Source organism: Paralichthys olivaceus, chromosome 20 (assembly GCF_024713975.1).
Source record: "Paralichthys olivaceus isolate ysfri-2021 chromosome 20, ASM2471397v2, whole genome shotgun sequence".
NCBI lineage: Eukaryota > Metazoa > Chordata > Actinopteri > Pleuronectiformes > Paralichthyidae > Paralichthys > Paralichthys olivaceus.
In genome coordinates, this window is record NC_091112.1 from 8403911 (window position 1) to 8429480 (window position 25570).

At 42.3% G+C, this 25570-nt stretch overlaps 1 long non-coding RNA gene across 2 annotated transcripts; it reads left to right on the plus strand.

Moving 5' to 3' along the window:
• Positions 1-54: 54 nt before the first annotated feature.
• LOC138405829 (uncharacterized) lies at positions 55-25570 on the plus strand. 2 transcript variants are annotated; one of them, XR_011239497.1, is made up of 3 exons: positions 55-444; positions 17260-17402; positions 17892-25570. It is a non-coding gene; the product is annotated as an uncharacterized lncRNA (long non-coding RNA). The 2 variants fall into 2 exon arrangements; XR_011239498.1 differs by lacking the exon at positions 55-444 and adding an exon at positions 10154-12633.

A 25570-nucleotide genomic window follows, 5' to 3' on the forward strand; every position in this document is an offset into this window, starting at 1 on the left:
ATTTATTCTGAAAGGCAGACATATTAATCAATAAAACAGAACCTACGATCTATACTTTACTTTTTGGTCGTTTATAATACTCTGTAAAAAAGTTGCAACATTTCCGACGGTACTTGAAGGCTGCACTACCTCACTGACTCTCCGGTGCGCTAGAGGGCGCACTTCTCATCTCCTCTCACAATCACACGGCTCAGCCACAGACCACTGACGTGACGTGAGTGACGTGGGTGGTTCTCATGGCGCCTCTCATCCGCTGCTGTTAAACCGCGAAGCTCGGTCGGTCCTGCACGATCATCTGTGGACAACGATGATCCGAGACACTGTGACGAGACCGGGGCCAAATGGTTCTGGGTCAGAGGTCAGAGCGGCGCCATGACCGCTCCCCCTGGAGGCGGGGGGTCCATCTCCACAGAGGAGGGAGGCCCGTCACCTGCAGGACACGTGGTAGGAGCTCTGCTCACTGTGTTTCATTAAACTCCTGTTGAAAGAGCAAAAGGCTTAAAGGTTCAGTGTGTAGAATTTAGTGACATCTAGTGGTGAAGTTGGATGTTGCAGCTGAGTACTCCTCAGCTCACCCTCCTGTTTCAGACACTAAAGAGAACCTGTGGTAGACTTCAGTCTGTTGTTTAGTTTGTCCAGTTTTACTACTGTCAAAAACATGGCGGCCTCCGTAGAGCGGACCTGTTCCTCTCTGAAAATATAAATAATAATAAAAACGGCACATTCACAGGTAAAGAAAAGAATAAATCGTACAATTTAGATGAAACACACCAGAGAAAACATCACTTGGGTTATTTTATATTGAATTTCTGCAAATAAATCCCTGTCGCCTAAATCTAAATCACACTGGACATTTAATCATAATGGAAAACCTTATTAAGTGGAATTATTTAATTGCAGTTAATTCAATGGAGGTAGTTTTTTCCCTATTGATGAAATAGATGGTTTTGGATCTGGACAAGAGGAAAATTCTACTGCTGACAAGTGTCTGTTCTTTATGTCACAAGAGATAAATAATAATCATCTGTTTATTTGAAGATTCCAAAATTCTTATTTTCCTGAAACCTCTCTTTGGAGAAATGAGGAGCAAGAGACGAGATCAATCTTAGATCAGTGAGACGAATGTGTTAATTTTGTGTTAAAAATATAGAAATAGATTTAAAGCAGACAGAAATAGGAGTGTTTTTAAGCTCTTGGTTGAAGGACAGGCTGAGGCGAGGGGTTTTTTCTCAGGAGCTAAATTTAAGAAGTGTGAGAAAATAGTGTAAATCTTACATTGATCTTAAATAGAGCTCATTTATGTCAAGACGACGCAGGGATCTTATTTTTAAACGTCCTGTCCTCTGGGTGGTCCCTTGTCGCAGTTGGCAAGTTGTCATAACATTTTAAATGTGGACGTTGGCCTTTCTGATATTTCTGCTCTGAACCAGTCACCCACACCCGCAGTGTAGGAACCTTTGTGCACCAGGGCGATGAGTGTCTCGGACCTGCTGTCCTGCTCTGCTACATTCCAGGGCCCCTGGAGCTGCCTGTACAACAGCTGCAGGTTCCAGTGCCCCCCCCCACAACATGCTGATGCTACTGCTCGTTTACTCACTACAGGAATGTGTTGACCGGTGACAAACCTCCTACACAGGTCAGTCATTGTGGCTGCACCGGTGTGGCCCGACACTTATTGCTTTAATACTCGAGAAATAACAATTAATTCATACAGATGATATTTAATGAAATTGTGTGAAATATATGTATGTAGCTTTTAAATTGTTTAAGGGGAATACTAGGAGAAATTTGGGGGAAAAAAGCTTATAGCGCCTACCTCAGGCTTATGTTCCCTACTGCAAATATCTACTTAACGAAACAAAGCTATGAAAAAGCCTGCACAATTTGATGTGCTGCAAAATTAAAATGAATATATAGACAATATAAATAAATTAAATCAACTTGATTAACTTTTACCAAACTGATCAAAAATACACAAAGAAGCATCAGCTTTAGTTTCAGTATAAACAACCTTCCTCTTAAATAAAGTTTCAATCATGACATCAGATAAAATACAACGTCCATGACCAAAATCACATTAAAACGAATGGTAAGTAGGAAACACAAGATTAATCGTGAGTCGGATCAGGAAGTAGCCGGGGGCCGGGCCTAATTAGATCTCGGACGACCAAAGCCTGGGTTAGCATTAACTCAGTGTGACTGTAAATCTTTTGTAATTGTTTTAAAACAGGACACGAGATGCTGCAGCTGCTTCAGGGTAAAAATCCCTTTGCAGTGACGGCAGCCTGAGCTCAGCACATCACTGGTAGATACACAAACAAACAAACATATAAATCAATGAATTCTGACTGATGTGATGAACCTGCTGTGACACGTAGCATAGGCTAGATCTATTTTCTAATATATGCATCAGACAGAATGGAAATATGTGAGACTCAGTTAATTTGTCCCTGATTCATTTTTATAGGATTAATCTCACTTGTCACTTTTACCTGATGGAGCAGTCTCACATGTGACCAGCAGAGGTCAGCACATACCCACATAAGCTTATAGGCCTATTCTTCTTCTTTTTTGATAAAAGGGCTTTGTCAGGTTCAGAGAGCGCTGACGCAACTATTGCAAAGCGTGAGTCTTCACTTTAATACTTGTGTGAGGTTGATGCACAATAAAAAAAAAGCATACATGTATATTCAGTGTTCAGAAAATGTTTTTTCAACCAAAATCTGAATTGTTGGTTCAGTTTTATTTCTGTAGCATCAACATTAACAGCAACAATAAACAGCACACACAAAAGTGAATACAAGTTCAGTCAGAGATGATGCTCCGTGTTTTTTGAGGGAAAGAAGAGATGAGAGAGTCAAGACCAAAGAAGGAAATAATGAAATCTGGACCGATGTAAGGTTTATTCTTCAAAGTGTAGCATCTGATAAAACTTTGTAGCAGAGGGGTTTTCCTATATAAACGTTTTTACATGTACTTTCCACTCTATTTACCTGTTCTGTATAGTTCCTGATCCTATATCAGTGGATATGTGAACCAGATGACCTGAGATCATTAACGCTGTAATGAAAGACAGACGGCAAAGACAACGGAATAGCTGGGGAGGAGGAAAAAGAGGGAAAGAACAGATGGAAGACGGTTTTGCAAACAATCGAATCGGGAGTGTGCGAGAAAATAAACAAGTGACTGGAAGGATAAATAAAGAAAGAGCAGAATAAGGAGGGAGAGAGTGTGCCGAGTGAGTCATTGCATTCATTGTGTGTATGAGGAGCGCGGCAGACAAGTCACTTTATATTCGCAGCCCTGTGTGGTTTTAATCCAGCTCCATATGTCTGAATTCAGGTGGGCCCCTAGTGGTAATGTGAGAGGAGACGATTACAGTGAGATGAAGAGATACTCGCAGTAATCCATCGTCTGCACTGAGACGGAGAAACATCAGGAGCTGGTTACAGGCGGGTATTTAGAAGGCAGCAGTGCCAGCCTGGAGTCAGCCAGAGCTACAGAAAGGCCCCTGATTCAACCCTCCGCTCTGTTCTGCTCCACTCGCTCTGTGATTAAAGAGAAAGGAGGGCACTCACACACACACACACACACACACACACACACACACACACACACTCACACACACACTCACTCTGAACAGATATTGTGGTTGTCTTTAACGTAAGCAGAGCTGCAGCCTTTCCTGCGGACCACACTGAGTCATGACACACCATCAGACTCCCAAAGCGCCTGTGCTGCCCTCTCACTCGTCTACTCGATGGACAAAATGAAACGCAGGCACGGTGCAAGTTGCAAAATGGAAAAGTAATCCTTTTTATTTTTTTTCAGTTTCCATCACTCTGCCGTTCTCTCCCGCTGTGTAGCCCTCAAAGTGTATATGTCTGTGTGTTGGAGGGTGCAGGAAGAGGAGGAGGAGGAAAAAAGAGGCAGGAGAGGATGGTGAGATCGTGTGAAGGAGGCAGAGAGATAGATAGAGAGAGAGAGAGAGGCAGGGAAATGAACACATGGAGTGTTGTTGGCAGAAGCTGTCTGGAGGGCTGTCACCTCTGGTACGGGGGCGACTTGATAAGTACTGCTGGCCACACATCTGCTGCCATTGCATTAAAAAGAAAAATCTGACGGCTACATTTTAGTCCAACTGGACCTCAGTGCAGAAAATGAAACGGTGGAACAAACTGCACGTGGCATTTTGTTTTAAATTCTCCAGGAGAAGGATTTAGGTCAGCAGGCGCTCTGTCTCACATAATGAACACATTTCAATTTCAAGGCCCCACACAGTTGAACCACAATGAACTTTACTCAGGACAAAAGTGTCTGTTACATGAAAAATATATTCTCTCCCCAGAACACACACACACACACACACACACACACACACACACACACACACACACACACACACACACACACACCATATGTAAATACACACAGACCACCACAATGCTCACACTGTCATCGCAGTCCCACCACCTGAGTGTGCCATTGTCATTCCAATAGCTACACATGCACATGTGCTCAGGCACGTACACATGACTGTGAACTGTCCCATGCTTGTTCTCTCTCTCTCAATCTTTTTCTCTCACACACACACACACACTAACACAATGCCACCTCTCACACGTTGCCTCCTGCTTAGTCTCAGTCCTGTTTGGACGTCGCCTCTTGTCCACACTGTGATTTTGGGAATCTTTTGATTAGCTAAGTGGCGCGGACCTGGAACCATGATCTGGATCCTGTCACAGTTCCTGAGGTCAGCAAAGTCTGCAGGCCGGTGGGAGAAACACACTTGAAACAAAATCCAAATCCAGCTACATACTTTTTGTTTAATTGACTCTTCTCTGACTCGAGCTTTCTTCAGCAGGAGTTGCTCAGGAAACACAAACTTTCATCAAGCAGCAGTTTCTCTCATTAGTAGAAATCCATTTTTTCAGGTAATGTTATATCCCATTGCTTTCATGAGAACCTCATTTCTTGACGGGGAATACAAATGCACGGCAGCCTGCCTGATTCAGCAATAGCTCCATCTGATCCCCTGTTGATAGACAAACACCTCCATCATCCTTCAACACACTCGTCCTCCTCCTCCTCCTGTGATGCGGTGCAATGTGCTTCATTTCTTCTCCCTCCAGTATGAAAACATCAGCCATCTGGACCAGGGGTGAAAGGTTAAATCTCAGGCTGGTAATGAGGATGGCGTCGCTAGGGGGATGTAGGAGGGGTGTGTGTGTGTGTGCGTGTGCGTGCAAGCCTGGCCGAGCATGTCTGCTTCCTGAGTGAGCATTAAACATTAACGAGCCAGCTCTGTGAGTCTGCAGCGAGGACGGGAGACGACATGAGGAGAGGGTAAGAGACAGCGCACGGACAAAGTCACTTCAGAGGGAGGAGAGCGAGGAGAGCGAGGCAGGGAAGATGTGCAGGTAGACACTGTGCATGAATGCATGCACGCAACACACTAACACACACACATGCAGGATACACAAATGGAGCCAAAAAAGATGGAGTGCTTGTAGATACACTCCTTCCTTTTGCTCTCTCCTCAAAAAGCTTTTCCTCTTGTTTATTGACTCAGCCTTCTAACGTTCAGTTCATCAATAGCTCTGGTCGATGAGGGAGGAAAAAGGCACAGAGGCAACTGCTATGAGGTGTGTGTGTGTGTGTGTGTGTGTGTGTGTGTGTGTGTGTGTGTGTGTGTGTGTGTGTGTGTGTGTGTGTGTGTGTACACGCGTACCAGCCCACTTCATCCAATCATTTGTTCCAGTTTTTTCCCCCGTGACTGTATTCATTTCCTCTGCATCTCTACTGCCAGAGACGATATCATGCAGGTCTACTAGAGGACAAGCTGTTAGATAATATAGTAACAGGTCACATTTGGCCTCTGCACCACAGCGGCCTTAATGGTCGGAAATAACAAAGGGCCAAAAGTGAAAGTCAGCAGCGTCGTCACGCACAGTGAGCTCACAAGCAAACAGAGTTATGCTTCTACTTCCTCTTACGATGTTTGAGACTATTCCTGTGTGTGTGTGTGTGTGTGGTTGCCATGGAGATGCAAACCCTCTCTACCAGTAACCTTTGGGTGTGATGTTTCCGACTCTGTCCCCGACCACAGAGCAGTTTAATCATAACATATGTACAGCAGAGGGTCCCTACATACATTACAGGTGTTAGTGCAAATAGTGATACTTATGGTGTGAGGACAGACGGCCTTATGGGAAACGTTTGGGAGGCAATGGGGTGAAATTCTGCTCATCTCTGGCAACATCTGTGTGTGTTACAGTCATTGAAAATCAAATGGAAAGAGTGAAATACTGCACAGAACAACTAGAAATACAATACATTGATACTGTACAGCTCATTCTACTGCATATATACAGTGGTGCAACAGGTTACTACAATAAGAGTAGGAGAAAAGACTAGTTTTAGCAAGTGTACAAGTAATAAAACAAGTGTTTTGCCGCAATATCACACAGATTCATATTTAAATAGATTATTAATCCATAAAAACGTAATTGTTCTCTACTCATTTGATAAATCATAGTAAATATGTACATTTTGACATGCGATTGTTAAAGATATAAAGTCTCCATATAAACTCACTTTCTTCTACCCTTTAAATTTCAAGCAGGGACGACGTTGCTGCAGTATCAACACAATCTCTTACTGCTTTGCAGACTCAAGGGGGAGCTGAACGCTGATGCTGAGATGGGAAGAGGTTTCTGTGAAGTGTAGCTCAGTGTTTTTTTTGCATTTATTGAGGAAAAACATTTGCACGACTTCTAACTTTACAATGAGGCGGACAGATCCGCTCCATTCTTTTCTGTTTGGCTCTGGGCTGTGAAACAATTTCTCTCTTTTAAAACCTAATAATTAAACTACAGTTATTTTTGGCTGATTTAACCTCAAAGTCCCAAACTGACATTGATATAAAATCTTTGGATATTTAGTTTCAATTATGCAATTTTGTATTTAATTTGATGTGTTATATTAGTAATAACTCCTGAGAGAAAAAAATTGGTTTTGGTTTCAGTTTATGTTGTAAACTGCTTGACAGAAAAAACCAATCACAAATCAACAGTGTCAGTAAAGCAGTTGTAACAATCTGAGAATAATAGAGTATAAAACAAAACGAGATATCACAAATGTAAATGTATTCAGTAAATGTTACAAATAGTCTCTAAAAGGAAATCAGCCATGCATAGATGCATCTTAATTGAAAACCTGTCTGTACCAAGTGCGTCGGCAGCTTTTTAAAACACTTGTTTACTGCATGAAGGTTTGTGTCACTTGGTGAGAAGACCCAAACAGGGAGACGGAGACGGTCGGAAGCCGACACAGTGTCTGGGTCCGTCTCCCTCCCTGCACTAAAGAGTGTTAATGTGAGGAGCCTGCAGTGTGAGCGCGTCCCACACGGCTGCTTGATTGAAAGAAAACAACATCAACCTCGCACAGACCCTAAGGCCTCGAAATAACCGGCAGGCTTTAGATCAGAGATCCAGACTCGCTGCTGCTGACTGGACACAAACATTTTGTCTGTTGCCTACATCGTAAATATAAGTATATGTGTAGATTTATACGACGTGTGTGTTTGTCTACAGTGTTGCGTGTACCCACAATTCTAATTCTCGATTGCACCTATCATCTTCTCCTCCAACACCCCCCCCCGCCCTCACCAAAATGCATTGTGGCCATTTCCATTCATCACCCCCATGATGCTCAAGTGTCAAGGTTAGAGTGTGCCAGTTCTGTCCCTCACACACACACACACACTCACACACACACACACACACACACACCTGCCAACAAAGAGAGGGGGCAGCAGAGGAGTGAGAGAGGCAAAGAAAGGGAAAAGAAGGAATAAGCACGCTTGAATAATTCTTGTATTCAAAGTAGGTGGGTCCCATACCCTACCTCTCTCTCTCCCCTCACTTTGTGTGTGTGTGTGTGAGAGAGAGAGAGGGGTGGGGGTGTGATCAGATGTGTGGGCTGATGTTTATCTCGATTTGGAAGCTTTATTATTACGTTGATGTTTACATGTATGATCTGAACGGAGCAAACTGAACGACACCCTGTCTGAACAATCAGCTCATTGACTCTTGTGTGTTTCTTCATATTTTTCTGGATTTTCTACAGAGCAGTAGGTCTCAATTTTAATGATCTAAACTCACAGTGCATATTTAGAACTGTCCAAATCCATTTTTGTATGCCTGGTGCATGGTTTAGAGGAGTTGCACTTTTGTCTAATGGGCAATAAACCAATCAGAGTGCCACCTCACCCTGGATTTATTTTACTGTTACAGGCGCTATTTCCCCAAATAGATTAATGCAGCACTCTGGACATTAATTATCTTCTTTAGGAGAGAAGCAGAGGAGTGGATGAAAGGATGCATGTTAGGTATAAGTTGTCCCTCTTTCACATGGATGACACGTCTCCACTTCCTCCCACTATCCAGGAATGAAGCTAGATATCCCAGATACGAATATTTATGAAGCATTGAAGCACACGCTTGACCAATTGTGCCTCAGTCTCAGCTCCTAATTTTATATATAGCCTCAAATAACCAACAGAAACCATCCATGAGAAAAAAGGAATTGATGATTGAGATTTCTTTATTTGACCCATGTCCAATCAACCAACATGGAGGAGACAAGTTTTCTTTTTACCTGTACTGCATCCAGCCACCAGGAGGTGAGTGAGACGTTTTGGCTTCTGTTCTGGACAGCTGTCATATCGCACATCTTTATAAACAGTTTCCTTGTATATGGAGTAATTATACTTCACTAAATACGCTGCTACTATGTAAGTGTGATGTCACATTAAGGTTGTGGTCCCCGGAGAACGTGGTCGACACACACAGGATGGTTTGTTGTTATCATCTGACAAATCAAAATGGGCCTTGGTTAAAAATAAAATAAAAAAAGGCCAGTGGAGGACAACACAGCCCTCACTTCCCTCTAAATATCTAATTTTATCCCCCCACCTCAATGTCCTCCCCTTTCCTTGTATGCCCTGGTGAAGACCCCCTCCTCCCCCAACCCTAAAGCAGAGCCCCCCCAGAGAACAGAGGTAAATATGCCCCTGTTCCCGGCACCCCCACCCAGCTCCCACAGCACTCCTCCTCCTCCTCCTCCTCCTCTCTTATGCCTGTTTGCCGTCGGGCTGCTCTCTGGACTTTTTGTTCGGCGTTAACTCGGTTAACACTTTGATGCTGCTGTAGAAAAAAGCACAAGATCAATTTGTACGAACCTCACAACTTGAGGTCATTTGATAGTAACTGAGGTTTGCATCCAGCTCTTGGTCGCATCATCTTCAGGCTCAAAATTAAGGAAAGAATGAATAAATAGATTAAATCTTTAAAACCGTAACTTGCATTATTTTATTTATTAAAGCAAATATTCAACATTCACTCAAGTTAATGTAACTCGGATCACTGTGACTACCAAGTCCTGTTCTTTTAAAAATAGCTGACATGTTTACTGTATGTTCATGACATGGTGAGGAGAAGAGGCCGTGTAGGAGAGAAAAGTAAGCGTGGGACAGACAAGCGAAGAGGAAGGAGAATTGCTGCTGCGGCTGTGTGTGTGTGTGTGTGTGTGTGTGTGTGTGCGTGTGTGTGTGTTTTGTTTTCTTCCCTGACGTGCAATTAATGCTCATACCAAGAAATAGAAAAAAAAGAAACTGTTAAATGAGTTGTACCACCGCTACAACACAAGCAACAACAAAAAAAACAATGAAATCAAATTGTGATTTCATTCTAAAACCTCGTCCACATTTTCAGCTGTTCAGCAAAGTGCCACATGTGGAGGAAAAAAAGGAGTTTTGAAGTCACAAGTTTATCTTCTTCTCCGAGGGAAGAAACATTGCCTCATGCTTGAGCTTCTCACCAATTTGCATCTTATCCGTCTCCTGTGACCCCCCCCCCCCTACACACACACACACACACACACACACACGTAAACACACAAACACCTTCACCGCAGATGTGGAGATGTTTGAGACTTTATGCTGTGTCTCTGTCACACAGTAATGCAGTTCGCAGGGTTACCTGGTAACAGCCCATATGGTGAGAGGTTTTTGTAAACCCCCCCCCCCCCCCCCCCCACACACACACACACACACACACACACACATGCATACACTCACTCACACTGACACACACTCATGCAAAGGGAGAGGCTGCAGCTGCGGACTCTGCAGAAAATTTCTTCTTTTTTTTTTTTAAAATGGAACATGATGCAGACCAGTCTCCACCTCCTTCTACACACACACACACATACATACACACACACTCACTCACTCTCTTCAGTGTGATGAGGTGTTGCTGGTTGAAGACAGACGAGGGAGGTCTGGTTAGGATTAGTTCCCCACAACCCTGCCGCCCTGTCCCAACAGTCTGGACTCGGCCTCCTTGTCTCACTATCTTTGTTCCACACCTGTTCCAGTGCTGATTTGTACGGTAGCTTTCTCAACACTTAGCTATTACATTTCCTTTGAAGCCCCAGTCTTTATTTCATGTGTGGATATTTTGCGGCTGCAGATACACAGCAGGATTCAGAGCATTGGAGTTTAACACTTATCTGCTGCTGAGAAGTTACAGCAGCTCGGTGCGAGCACCATGTGCCCTTCGAAGGTCCCTGCAGGCTGAATTTATTTGCTTCAGAGCCTCCAGGAAACAATCTCCATTGTTCTAAAGGCTCCTTAAAGGCTCTGGGGTACGCTACCTCATAAAAGAGACTGTTAATGTACTCTGACCTGGGGTGGGATTATTATATCGACAGTCTCTTGGCACATGGGAAGAATTCAGCTCGGAGTGCGTCCCGCCCGGCTGGATCACTCAGAGCCGGTTGGACGACGTGCCATCGAACCACAGATGTGCGATCAAGCTATCAAAGAAAGCTAACTAGGTGGATTGGCTCAGCTTGTGACACAGCACGTGAGCAGCGGAGCGATGGAAATGAAACAAAGGAAATATGTTCAGAGGCAATCTGACAGTTGAAACAGACCCAGTCTGTGACTCACTCTACTTTCTTTATGGTGTTTCCTGGAAGAAGTTCTTCAGCAGTTCAGTGGACAACAAGGCTTTATATTTTGAATATTGAAAAAACCCTTCAACAGCATCACAATGTTTCAAATGACAATGTAAGAACAACATGAAAAAGGTTGATTATAATAACGAAACTACAGAGAATTCACTCCTCTCAGCTTCATTTTGAGTTGTCAGCTCAGTTTCATTTCACTCTAACCATTTCCACAGTATTGTTTTCATCAGCAGCAGACATCTGATTTTAGTGAAAAAGCAAAAACACACAAACACTGTATAACTCCTGCTCAGCATTAAATGTTAGAAGGACAAAATTTGCATAGTGGAGCAGATATTTCTGACAGGTGTTAGAGACCAAACACAAAGCTATAAGAGAGTGGATGTGTCTCATTCCACATGAATGGATAAGTGAGTTGCTTATTTCCACTGCTGGATGTGTAAATAACAACTTTTAATTTTGGTGCTGCTGCTGCCCACGTACAGCAAAACAATTCAGTTCAGAATGTAATTAGTTCTGCAGAGACATTTCACTGCACACTTTACAAATCAGTGTAAAAGGATCACATTATTTTAGTGGTCCACTGGTCAAGGATGTGCTTTTTAATCATGCATGGTGTTTTTTTCCAAGTGATGCTTTCACACAGTGGTATAAGAAATTCCATTAGGTTTTCTACTGTTCCTTTTAATGTGAACTGTGTGATGATCTGTTTTATATGATAAAAAGATTTTGTAAATGTTGATAATGCACAAATACTGAGTTCACTCTTCACATATAAATTAGCCAGTGATCTGGAGAAAACCTGGCAGAGAAGTGTAGAGTTAATCTGCAGATATGAAACAGTTCTTTATGCAAATATTTTATTTGGAACTTCTCATTTCTTTTGTGTGTTTTTTTTATATCCAATACAGAAAAAATTTATATTTTGTAATATAGGGGTGTCTCATAATCCCAAAATGGGTCAAATATATCGTCATATACTTGAACTGCAGAACTTATTTTTGAGCGAAATTAAATGAGTCAGCAAACTATGATTTTGAAACTTGTAATAGTTTGTTTCTATGTGTGATTTATACATTTCTATGTGTTTGTTATTGCATGTTTGCGTGAGTCTGTGAGCTGCAACTTAACTCACGAAGCTGACCGCACTTCATAAAGCTTCTGTTGCACCTCGTCACAGGCACACACACATTCACTCGAGGTGCCCCTTGAGGAAGTGGTTTAAGGCTTTCTGGTTTCAAATGTCTCTTTCAGTGTGTGTGTGTGTGTGTGTGTGTGTGTGTGTGTGTGTGTGTGTGTGTGTGTGTGTGTGTGTGTGTGTGTGTGTGCATGGCAGAGATTAAGAGAGGCCCAGCTCAAGGTAAAAAGACAGACGCGGTCACTCCTTCTTTTGTCTCTCTCCTCTGTTCTGTCTCTCTCTCCACTTCCAAATCTTTTTCTTCTTCCTCCATCTCTCTCCCCAGTGGCACAGTGATGGATGGCAGACTGCAGGGGTGAAGGTGGAGGAGTGTGTGATCAACAGCCAGGCCTCTCTATGTGTGTGTGTGTGTGTGTGAGTGTGTGAGAAGTTCTCTCCAGGAACGGCTGTGTACGGAGGTAAGCAGTGTGTGGTGTGAAACCTGTAATGATGAAATGAGTCACTAATCACAGTGATTAGCGGGTTGATGAGGGGGCGGCGGTGACTGGCTCTGGGACGGTGCTGCTTTCAAACACAGGCACATGTGAACAAAAGCTCGGAGACGAACGGCACACAAGAACTTCTACCCACTGCACACACATGTACACACACACACACACACACACACACACACACACACACACACACACTCTTACACTCGCGCCGTTTAAATATGCGCAGACAAGTGTATGTCCTCCAAAGATTTAACCACTTAGAAGCCACACACACACACACACACACTCACACTCACACTCATGCACTTGCATAAAATTAATTCATTGAGCTCATTTAATGGTCTGTGGGCTTTATGCTCTCACGTGTCGCCATCGCTTACAATGGAAATAAAACCTGAGCACATTACACTTCAATTAGCCGTTTAATTCGTCCCATTAAACGACTCCTATTTCACCGGGTGTATGATAACAGTTTGAAAACTCATATAGGATTTTATGGGCTATCCTCAGTAAATCTATATATCGGGGGGCTAAGGTGGCCGAGGCTAAACGTGATGAAACTGAGCGACGATGGCGTGGCTTGGAGGGGAGGCCACATTAATGGAGAGTCATGAGATCTAACCTGAGCAGACTAAGTGCTGGTGAGTAACTAATATATGAAACACTATTTGTTAAAGAGATTTTTAAAGAGGACTGTGAGAAGAACAAGATGAGACATTTAGTTGTTGGTTCTTGAATTCATGTTAAGTAAAACTGAATGTATGTACTTGTACATGTAGCTACTTACACTTACTCAATATCTGTATTTAACCAAAAGTACTTGAACTTTACTTTCCATTTCATATCGTACATATACTGCATAGACTGTGTATCAAGATGAACGACATGAGAGCTCCCCAAAAGTGAAGCCAAAGCATCGCTCCCTGGTGGAAGGCTGCAGTATAGGTCATATACCTTGCCTCCTCCATGTTAGTGGAAGGGACATGGAGCAAAAATACAAAGATCACGATAAATACGTTTTTCACAAAATTGGTGTCTGTAATTTTTGGTAATTCTTATCACTCATAGATATTTGATGCTTTAAAATCAGGGTGAGACGTCATGATAGACGGTGGAGACTGATCAAGTGTATTAGCAGGTGTCCTGACTTCAGCCAAACTATAATGAGATAAAGTGGAGACTTAATCCAATAGGTTTAGTGCAGGATTCATTTATTTCATGTTTTTATAAACACCAGTTGTGTATATTTCATGTTTGCTCATGCTGCCTCATATTCTGGTATGATAACCTTCTTTACTTTAAGATGTGTCTTCAAGTCAACTTGTAAAATGTATGTGAACACCTTTATCTCACACAGGCTGCGCCTCACATCCTGTGTGTCTGTGTGTGTGTGCGTTTGATCACACAGGCGAATATATGTCAAACCACTGCAGTGTCTCACCCACACCTTGAACACACATACTTCTTTGCGGATGCACACACACGCACACACACGCACACACACACACACACAGAGATCGTGCGGCCGTGTAACCAGCATGCAAAACAAGCTCTGCCGCCAGCAGCAGCACCACGATGAGGCCTCAGTGTTCGACAAGGCACAAACACGACTTTCAAATGCCAAGTGGAAAATAAGCAGCTATAAAGATACAAGCTTGTGCCAAGAACACTGACTGGTTGCTCCAGTGTGTGGCTCTCACAGGCCAAACAAATGAGAACAATGTCCAGGACCCAAAAAATGTGTGTCACGAAATGATGATCAGTGTAACTCATTTCCATTGTGTGTGTGTGTGTGTGTGTGTGTGTGTGTGTGTGTGCGTGCGTGCGCAGTTTATATGTGGAGATGTTGGTTTGTATGTGGATGATGGATTTTATGTTTGTGTACGTCTCTGGTGATTTTTCATGCACCTACAAGGCTTTGTGTGTTTGAGTTTGTGTGTGTGTGTGTGTTTGAGTTTGTGTGTGTGTGTGTGTGTGTGTGTGTGATTCCGGGCAGTTTATACGGCACAATAAACAGAACAGCGGGAAACAAACTGTGATCAATTGATGATTGCCTGCGGGCTTTATTTATTAACATCTCCATCTTTGTGCAAATATTTCAGCACATATTCTCAAGCACACACACACGGAGGAGGGTGTGAAAGTGTGTAAGAAACATAGTCTGATTATTTGACCATCTCACACCATAATCACAGTCTGTAAATCAGCTTGGCGTCTTATTTCTTTTTCCGACATCCTGTTTAGCCTGAATCAGTCGATTTCCCACACATTTTGTTTCTGCTGCAGGAAAATTCACGCTGTCTAATCAATCCTGTCACTCCAACCACTTCCACATGATTATATTGTTATCACGTCTTACCGTGTATTAATTTAGATGTCATTTGCCTCCGACAGCACAATAAGATATTGTAGTTCTTGATCTTATCCTGATTTAAAGTATCTCGTGCAAATCAAAGCCGCTCTGAAACAAAGAAAGACTTGACAGATTGCAAATCCTCTAAAAGGAAAAACTGCTTGAATCTCTGCAGTGAGTCGTGTTTTGAATGAACACAGGACAGATGTGGCTAATCTGAAGATCTTGTTTTCATTACCCACACTTTTCATACAAATGTTAACGTCATACATGCACTCAGACTATACACACATATTTATACCAGCACAGAGGGAATTCAGCACCAGAGGCCAACCTGCCACGCTGTCCCATGCGTGAACAGCATTAGATGGATTACGAGCGCACCTCAGACATACCTGCAGGTAGCGAGAGGAATCCATTTTGGGACAGACCGTCAAGCATAACATTTTATTTCGCTCATAAATGAAAAGGAGCTGCTAATGCATCTATCTTTTCCTGTGCGGCGCTGCGAGCGAAAAGCTTCAGACACGATCGCTATCTGCAGAGGACTAGCTCGGCAATTCAGCACTCGTACGTCCCCCGTGGAGAGAAAACAGAGATAAGAACGAAGCCTCGTGTAGGCTGATGCAGGGAGCGGTGCAGTGAGGGTGCATAGTGTGTGATGTAATTCGGTAAGAGGACACCGGAGTGGATGTATGGAGACATAAGGATGGTGTCGGGAGGGAAGAAGATTCCTAACGTGTCATAAATTTCCAGGGGTGAAAGAATTGTGAGTCTGCTACAAAGACCCCGAGGAGCAGTTTACGAGTCATGACAACGTCCTCACCTCCACATGACACCCATTTTGCTCTGAGCTGTTTATGTGGCATAAAATATTAAAACTATAACAAAAATAATGTTTGTTTTCGGCTCAGGTTACTGTAGATATGACTCATTTTATCACTTTCACTTGAGGAAATTAAATAATACATCTTTGTTTCTATGACGGGACTAAATCCAGAGCTGTAACTTCTTTTTTTTTTCAAACATTGAAGACATCTGCAAATGATTCTAATATGTTATATATCTAACTATAAACTGTATTTGAGATAATGGAGACTAAAGTGCTAAATCCATAAACTATGTATAAAGATGCACATGACAGCTTCCTAAAAGTCACATCAAATCATTACAGTCGCCACCTAGTGGCTGGTTGCACTATAGACCGTAAGTCCTGCCTCCTCCATGTTAGTGGGTGGGACATGGGAGTCATTTGTTAACATTAGTGGACACAATGTCACAGCCAACATTAGAGTTACACAGAGGTGGCGCTATTGAGAGTGAAAGAGTGGTGTCGGCTGGGACACAGGAAGTTATATAAAACTTTATTTAAACTGTTGAGGCTGAGGGAGGAACATTTAACTGTACTCGTCCGTCAGACATTCACCAGCTTACTGACGTCCTTCCAACCGTACTATGTTCCTCAGGATTTACTCCTTGTCGTTGGCAGACATGAAAAAAGTTGAAATGATGGATATGGCAGTGTATTACCGATGCTTCACTTGTCAAATGTAATCTCGCTGCCCTGTATTTGTTGATGAAAGGCCGATGCTGGCAGGGGGAAGTAAATCTAATTCCTGCTTAAATTGAGGAGACTGTCAGAGCAAAGTGGAGCTGACACACATTCACAGGAAGAAACCCATCACATCCACTTCCAGGCGGACGGAGGGAGGAGGATGTGATCACGATCAAAACAAAGACACATGTAGCAACATCGGTTTTTACAGTGCCTCAATTACCTCACCTGAGAGCACAGGCTTCGTGATATTATTCAAATTGCTTGGTCTGCAGATCTGTGATGCACAGAGGAACTGAAGTGTTCGGCTGAAACTGACACTACTCGACTCCTCTGCTCTTCAGAGAGAGAGAAGGACCTGACTCTGCAACATAATAAACATTAATAAATAACATCAGCTTAATGCAGCAAAACGAATTTCTGACACACAATCTGTTTTGTGTTTTTCTCTCATCTTGGTTTTTGGAGATACTGGATCATTTGAACGTATATTCAAGTGAAGTTTAGTGAAAGTCAGGAAGGTCGTCTTCTTTTGCACTCCCTCTGAGGGACGAGCACAGTTTCCTGCTCATTTATGTCGTCATCCAATCCTAACCTGACACACTCGCTTTCAGCCATTCACTTGACAGCTGTCAAACTTCACAAACGTTCTCTTATCCTCTCTTTCTTTCTTTCCTTTCAGTTTTCATCAGGATCATTGGGTGATGACCCTCCTCCACCCCTGCACCGCCTCAACTCCGGATGCCTGGTCATCTTTTATCAAACCCTCCGATCGGGAGCCTTTCATGAGACCTCGTGCTTCATTTCTCATCACGACCAATAACGGTATCAAAGCCTGATATGACACTGTTATAATTTTAATTCCAACTACGATCAGGGTTATATGAGAAAATGCAAAAATAGCTCATGATCAAAAATGAAAAGCTTTTCATGAAAGAAATGGTCTCACTTCAAACAAAATGGTGACATTTACACCCAAGTCAAGATTTTGATTTCTTCCTAAAATTTCAAAGTTAAATCATACAAGTAGATTACAGTCTTCAATCAGTCAATCATTTCTTGAAAGTCAATATCACATTCCGCAAAAGCTGAGCGACAACAGAGGTGCATACACAACAAGGTGAGTCTGGTTACTCATAAACACACCGCTGTGTAATATAAACATGTCACTTTTGCTGCTGCTTTTGTCTTAATTTATACGTGTTTGTTTCCTCCTTGTCGTGTCACCGGCGAGCCCCTTGCAAATCTCGTTCGTGCCGCCTGTATACCTTCTCAGTGTCATTTTCCTAACACAATGTCACCTTTGTCACCCAGGTCGCTATCCGCCATTGTCCCGCTGTCACCCAAACGCTCCCTCGGAGACACCTTTGTGTCACCTGTTAGTCTGACACGTCTGCGGCACAGCTTGGCGTCTCGAGTTACCGGGGAGAGGAAGGCGACGAGATCGAGAGAAGTCCTCTTCTGTCGTCTTCCTTTTGTCTCTCTGCACATCCCCACCACCACCACCACCACCACCTCCTCCACCACCTCCTCCACCACCACCTCCCCACTGTGTCCATCTGTTCATCTCTCAGTGGAGCAGGGTGAGGAGGAGGTGAGACACGCATACACAAGCACACAAATACTTACATGGGCTGTAAACATGTCCGCTCTGTTGGCATGTGCACACACACGTATATACACACACACACACATATATACATACACACACAGTAAAAATTCTATAATCAGCATAATGACTGTGTTGCAAATCCTATAGAACTAGGATAGCACTCCTAGCAGAGCGCATACGTCCACCGAGGCCCAACAGTCCCTTTAAACTGAATCAAGCTGCACCAGATTTCACACTCTCATACAGTAGATATCAGTTTGCTAAACAATTGTGAAAATGTCAAAAAACAAAGAAGGTAATAAACTATTTCTGGATCCGATCCATAATTGAATACGTTCGTCCAGGACCACATCCCTCCACCAAGATTCGTGGAAATCTGTTTGGTTGTTAGCTTGCAAACAAACAAAGACAAACTAACAAACCTAAAACTAAAGGAAGAGGAGTGAAAACCTAACTTTCTTGGCTGAGGTAAAAATCACTGTCTATGTGAAATTTCACTGTCAACAAAGTTTCCCTTTATTGTAATATCAATTTAGAATCAAAATTTTTTTTTTCTTTGTTTGAAATGAATGTAAAATGAATAAAAGTATGAAGTACAGTGTATATACATAACAAAGGCTGGTCAGGTTGGTGTTGTTATATAATATCACTCATAACTGAGTGACACAATACAGTACATACGACTGAGTGATCTGTTTTTGTTCACATTATTACATGAACTCTCTTGTTTCATGTGAAATCCAGCTAATCTGCACCATCTTCTAAACAGCACAGGATACATGTGTGGGAAGCCTGGCAAAATAAAACATCTTTAATTTAGTTTAAATCGACCATTTAGTGATTTTACACATATTTCAAATGAACTAAACTGAAAGCCATAAGTTTTTTTTATTTCAAAGAATATATCAAGTACTGGAAGCTCAGAGCCTTCAGCAGTCCCTCTTCACCAAATAGTAAAACTTGGAAGGTGAAGTTAAACTGTATTAGTCCATTTCTAAGATTAATAATTTTTCTTTCATCACTTAAAGACAAATCAAGAAAAGTGAAATAAATGTATGCATCACTAGTTGGATTAAGTAACCTCACGCTGGTGGGAATTTCCCCCCTGAGAGCGATGTTACTACGGTGATAAGGCCGTGCCCTTTGCACTCTGGCCCCTGCCCTCTGCTGCCTTGGAGGGGGCATGTGCAAAAAGGACCCCTCGCTCACGGTGTCGAGAGAGAGCCACTGATGAAAATGGATGGTGTTGAGATTGTGTGTGTGTGAGGGAGATAGAGAGAGAAAAAGAGAGAGAGAGAGTGTGTGTGCTCTTTTCTGCATTCATTTTTGATTGGTGTGGTGTGCACACAATATACACATTTTATTCAATGAGTGTGTGTGTGTGTGTGTTTTGCACATGCACACAATAAGAAAGGGAAGGAGAATGCAAATATTTGATCAATTGACAGCTGCTTTAATCTGTGAGCCAGCAGCCAGGCAGCACAGGAACACTTCCTTTGTAAAATGAGATTCTTATTTCCTTTGCACACGATTGTTTTCCCTCCGTCAGGCAGAACCAGACGTCACATCCACTCCGCTGCTCCACTTACAGAACACACTGAAGGTAATGTGAGCATAAATCACAGGAAATGTATAATTGACATTTTCTTTAATGCAGGGATATTTTTTCCTCCTCGTTGTTGATAAGGATCCCGTCATCGAGGATAAAGCTGATCAATCAGAATTGCTCTGAAACATCATAATGAATATTTTGTGTCCGGCCCACATACTGCAGAACATCCCTCCCTCTCTTAAACGGTGTTATACACTCATACAGGAAACGTAACGTGTAGTTCAACCACACTGAGGCGTCACCAGATTCTATTTAACGCAGGACAATAACACTGAAATACCCTTTTTTATTATCAAATTAAATAAAAATAACACAATTTTAAGTATTAAATAATATTTGTCTTCAGCAAACTGCTTAGAGACATTTTCACAACACAAGACAAACAGACCACATCCTGGGATCATTTCAATTTACTGTTCTTTCTCATTTACACGTACAACAAATCAAACAATAACAAAAGGCCGATAGTCTGATGACGTTGTGAAGCAGCGCGGGATCGTGGGAGTTATTCACCACTGTTTCTTGCACCATAATCGTCTCGAGCCACTTATTCCCCCGTGTGTTACAGGGTTTGCACATTACTGGGAGAGCTTAGCTGACAGAACACGCAGCAAATGGCAGTAATGATCGTGATCCATTACGAGGGACCAGTGACAAATGACTGGTGGCCAGCAGTGTGTTTTTCCTTCATCGTACGTTGGAAGTTGTAGAAACGGCAGAGATGCACAAAACCACATTTTACCATTTATTTTGGTTTTAATGGTCAAATATAATTTGGAGTTAGGATTATAGGGATTAAAAGTATTCCAAGATGAATTAATAACCAAAGACTAACAATGTTGTTTCTATTATCTTTTACACTTCCATTTCTGATGCATATTTGAAGAACAATTCTCAGTATTTGACCACAAGAGAAGAAATAATAGCAGCTAAAGCATGGTGACTATACGTCTACTTTTCTAGCAATAAAAAGATAAATTATGAGAAAGAATAGGAGGCAAACGACAGGAGTGTTTTATACAGGCGATATAATAGAGGAGCATAATGGTTTGTAATAGCAGCCTGGAGTCTGGCTCCATAATTTTGTCTTTGTTTGTTTGTTTATTTCTTTCCACGTCGTAGTTTATGTGTGTGTGTCGAAGAGCAGATTTAGGAAGATAAATTGATTTAGAGGGAAAATATTGTTCATGTGTTTGTACGTGTTTATTAATTCGCCCGCTCGTAAACAATCACGGGCCGCTCCTTAATTTTGTTGTCACACGTAAAAAAGGAGGCTGCATGTGTGTGCACAATGAGCACACACATGCACACACATGCACACGTGCACACACAGCACTCGACCGCTCCTGCCATGGCACTAGCAGGGAGTGTGTGTATAATAAGTGTGAAAAATCTCATTAATGCAGTGCGGCTGCTGAGCTGCGGCTGCTGCTAAGTCCCTTGTATTGTCACTTTTCTCCAGGGCCCCCGAGCGCAAGCTAGCTAACTAGCATCATTGCCATGGAGACCCCAGCAGCTATGCCTCCCCACTCATCCTCGGCACTTTCACCCTTACCACGCACACACGTACACACACACACACACACACACGCACACACGTACACACCTTCGCTCTCTTTCTCCATCTCCCCTGCCTCCCTCTCCCTTTTTGTCCTCTGACAAAGCTTGACAAACCGCATGTGACTTGGAGGGCTTAGCACTGGGGAATTGTCAGACACCCCACCCCCCCACCCCCATCTTCAATGCACACACACACACACACACACACACACACAGTTCAAACTCTAAATAAGCAGCCATATTGATTTTTAATGATGCCAGCCAGTGGAAGACCCTCTTCTTCTGCGAACACGGAGAAAGGGATGAGGAAAGGAAGTGAAGTGAAAATGGTGGAGCAGGGTCACTGCACTGCTTTTTTTGAAACAACCAGAGAAATGATTCATGACTTTTTTTGTTGTATAAAGAGCGACAGAGGCCATATTAAGAGGAGGAGGTTGGGGGGTTCATGGACCGACAACACAGAACTTTCACAATGGACACTTCTGTATGTTTTCCAATGATCTCATAAACACATGGTTCAAGTGGGCGGCCGTGGATCAGCAGATCGAGAAGGTCAGCGGTTCGATCCCAGTCTCCCTCATTCTGTGTGTTGATGTTGTCCTTGGGCAAAACACTGAACCCCAAGTTGTCCCTGACGGCTGCACAGGCAGTGTATGATCGATGGCTGATAGAGGAAGTGCTAGATGACGTAGAAGACACTTTGAGCTAGACAAATGCTAAAAAATGACATTACATCAAATTAAAAGCACATTAGTGTCTGTAAAACATCTTCTGCTCATTTCCATCATCTGCAGATGGACATTCATTCGTTATCAGAACTTTTTTGTTTCCTGTTGCTGAGTCAAAAGAGTTTGAGGAGCCCACATCCAACCACATATAGGGCTGAAACCCATCATGTGGTCTCCTCGCTACATATACAAACTACCTCAGTGCTAAAGACAAAGTGTACAACACATATGGAGGTAATTTCATAGATCAAAGTGTCGCTACAGCTAATTAATCTATATCAATGTTAATTAATCAACTTAACCTCAGACTTTACAGGCAACCCCTAATCAGTGTGTGTGTGTGTGTGTGTGTGTGTGTGTGTGTGTGTGAGAAATCAGTCACCACTTTGCCTTTTAAATACAAACAGATGTAATTTATTATTTAACAGACTTGTCGAGGCAAGAATTTCGAGGAGAAAAAGAAACAGCACATACATGAAAAACCTGCGAGCACAGAAAATAAAACACCTTTTTGAAAAAGCGACGGGGGGAAAATGATTAACCTCTGAGACATTTACCTAATTAATTCTGTCCGTGCTTTAAATGAAGCGAACAACCTTGGAGCAGTAGCCGCTCAGTGCAACTCATGTAAAATGTATGTCACCCTATAATATTGTGTGCGGAACAAGAGCTGCTGCTTCGTAATATAATGACACATGTAATCTTTATTCAACTTGGACCCTGGAGGCGCGCTGCTTTGTTGCAAATGTGGAAACAACTAACCCTTCACCCAAAGCTGGTGCTAAATAAACTGACGTTCTATTGACACAGGTGGGAGCCTGCTAAACCATGTTTGCATGTAATTATGAATGTTTATGTCGACTAGAATCACTATTAATGACTAGTAACATGGAATTAATCAGGAAACGAAAGTCAGTCTGAGCTGGTATGTTGCAGATGTGTATGTGGACTGACTGGAGAACAGTGTTAACATCAAGAACTCCTTAGAAGTTACAAGATGTTTTTAATTTTTTTGCTGCAGATGATGTGACGTGCACTGTGCATCTTTATTCATAGGAAAGTTTAATATATATTATGTTTATTGACTGAGGTGATGTGGTGGAATCAAGGTATGGACTGTGCAGTGGGTTTGCAAATATGAAAAACTTGCAGCTTCAGATATTATGAGAAAGTAGACCGAAAACTATTTGGACAATATTTGAATAATCAATATTATGTTTTGGGTTGTCAAGTTATCAAGATATTAAGATATATATCAAAGTATTATATTGACTGTTTTTTGTAAAATTTTGAAGATTTTATGATAAATCGCTTACTTGCAAAAATAATCAAAAGACTAAATGCCACTGATGACAAAAAAAATAGTTACATGCCACAATCATGCAAAAGTATGCATGTATGCAAACACATTTACATATCCCCTAAGGTGCCAATGTTTGTTGAGGGCAGTGGTTTCTTGCTCACCCTGAAACACTCCACCAGTGCTTGTAATGTGAAGTCTGAGAGGAGCTGGATCCTGCCCCCACACAGGAGACTGAGGGAAGGAGCTTTAATGTCAGTTGTGTGAAAAGTTAAAAAGTGTACGATTCCGATTGGTCACACAAATTTGGAAAAAAAAAATTGTTTCCAAGTCAAAGGCCTTTTATGCAAGTCTCACCACTCTGCAGCCATCTTGGTCATTTCAGGCTAACACGATCAGGCTCTTGTCTAAATGAATGGGGACTGCACAGGGTTTGTGAACAGCAGACGTTCAGATCTGGTCTGGAGTCAGTCTGTTCTAAACTCTCTATATTATGGTGAAAGTTTAGTGCAGCTTCTCATCGACAAAATATTAGTATTTTGTATTCAAGTATGAAGTATTCAAAGTATCTTTGGCAAGTAGTACAAGTTCCTCTCTGAGTCTCTCATGTACTGTATTTTTATCTTGGAGAGCACATGAGGACACTGTGGTGACATCTCAGCTGACTGCCGGCCGTGTGTGTGTGAGTGAGTGTGAGTGTGAGTGAGTGTGTGTGTGTGTGTGTGTGTGTGTGTGTGTGTGAGTGTGAGTGTGACCACCCAGCACAGATAAAAGAGGCTGCAGCTGTGGACCACATAATCTCAAACAATAGTAAATACATCTGTTTTTTAACACATTCTGCATGTGTGCTACAAGCGTCTTACATTTCCAGACTGTAGGTTTTTACAATTTGAGAAAAAATTTTAAAAAATCCTCTTGTCTAAAAGTCACTTTCTGACACTTGAAAGCTCAGATAATTTTGATAAGTTTGCCAAATGGCTGGACGGGTGTTAATGAGGGCGGCACGGTGGTTGGCACTGTCACTTCACAGTAAGAGGGTTTGAATCCCGGCTCGACTGGGGTCTTTCTGTGTGGAGTTTGCATGTTTTCCCCGTGTCTGTGTGGGTTTTTCTCTGGGTTGTCCAGCTTCCTCCTACTGTCCAGATTCATGCAGACTGGGGTTTGGTTAATTGGAGACTCTACATTGACAGTAGGTGTGAATGTGACTGCGTGGTTGAATTGCTGTCTCATTATGTTGGCCCTGCGATACTCCGGTGACCTGTCCAGAGTGTAACTTATCCCCCAATGTCAACTGAGATTGGCTCCAGCTCCCCCGCAAGGAAGGAAGGAAGGATGGATGAATAGATAGATAGATAGATAGATAGATAGATAGATAGATAGAACACATAGCACACATCGAACGTGTTGTGTTTCAGGTCATGATAAGGTTAATTATTATAAAAAATATGTCTTTTTTTTCTACCTTGTTTGATCCACAGTTCGGACTCGTGTGACTGTTTCTTAACTCACATCTGCTCAGTGTGAGAGCAGCTCTCGTCACAGCTGCACGCTGGTGGTTTGTGAACGCTGCTCTGAAGTGACATTTTCATACGACAAATTTCTCTTTATTTAACTCTGCAGCGCTTTCAACTCCCATCTGTTCCTCGCAAAGACCCAAAGTATACATAAGACACGCAGCCATGACAAAGTATTAGTGCATGAATATGTGAAGTGGGAGTTGGTGTTTGTGTGTGTGTGTGTTTGTGTGTGTGTGGGTGGAGAGGGAGAGGCGTTCGTCAAAAAAGAACCTGTTGAAGAGAGAGCACAAAGGATTTGACGAGCCCTGAGAAAGCTTCTGTGTCTGTGTGCAAGAATCTACAAAGACTGACATTGAAATACGTCTTCCTAAAAAGTGACTAAGTGAGAATATAGAAAACATGTAACATAAATACAAATAAACAGAAACATAAATAAATCTGTTTTCGTATATTTCCAAGATTAAAAATCTATCAGTTTTTACATCTGTAGCAATGTTCTTGAATCAGCCAACACTGAGCAGGAGCATTTGAAGCCCCAGGGGAGGTCTGTCATAGTGTCTGAGAACAACTGTCAATTCTTTATCCTTTTCATAGAAAATATCAGTCTATTCTTTTCACTAACAAACCAACTAAAGATTTGTCCAAAAATAACTATTGTTTCCTC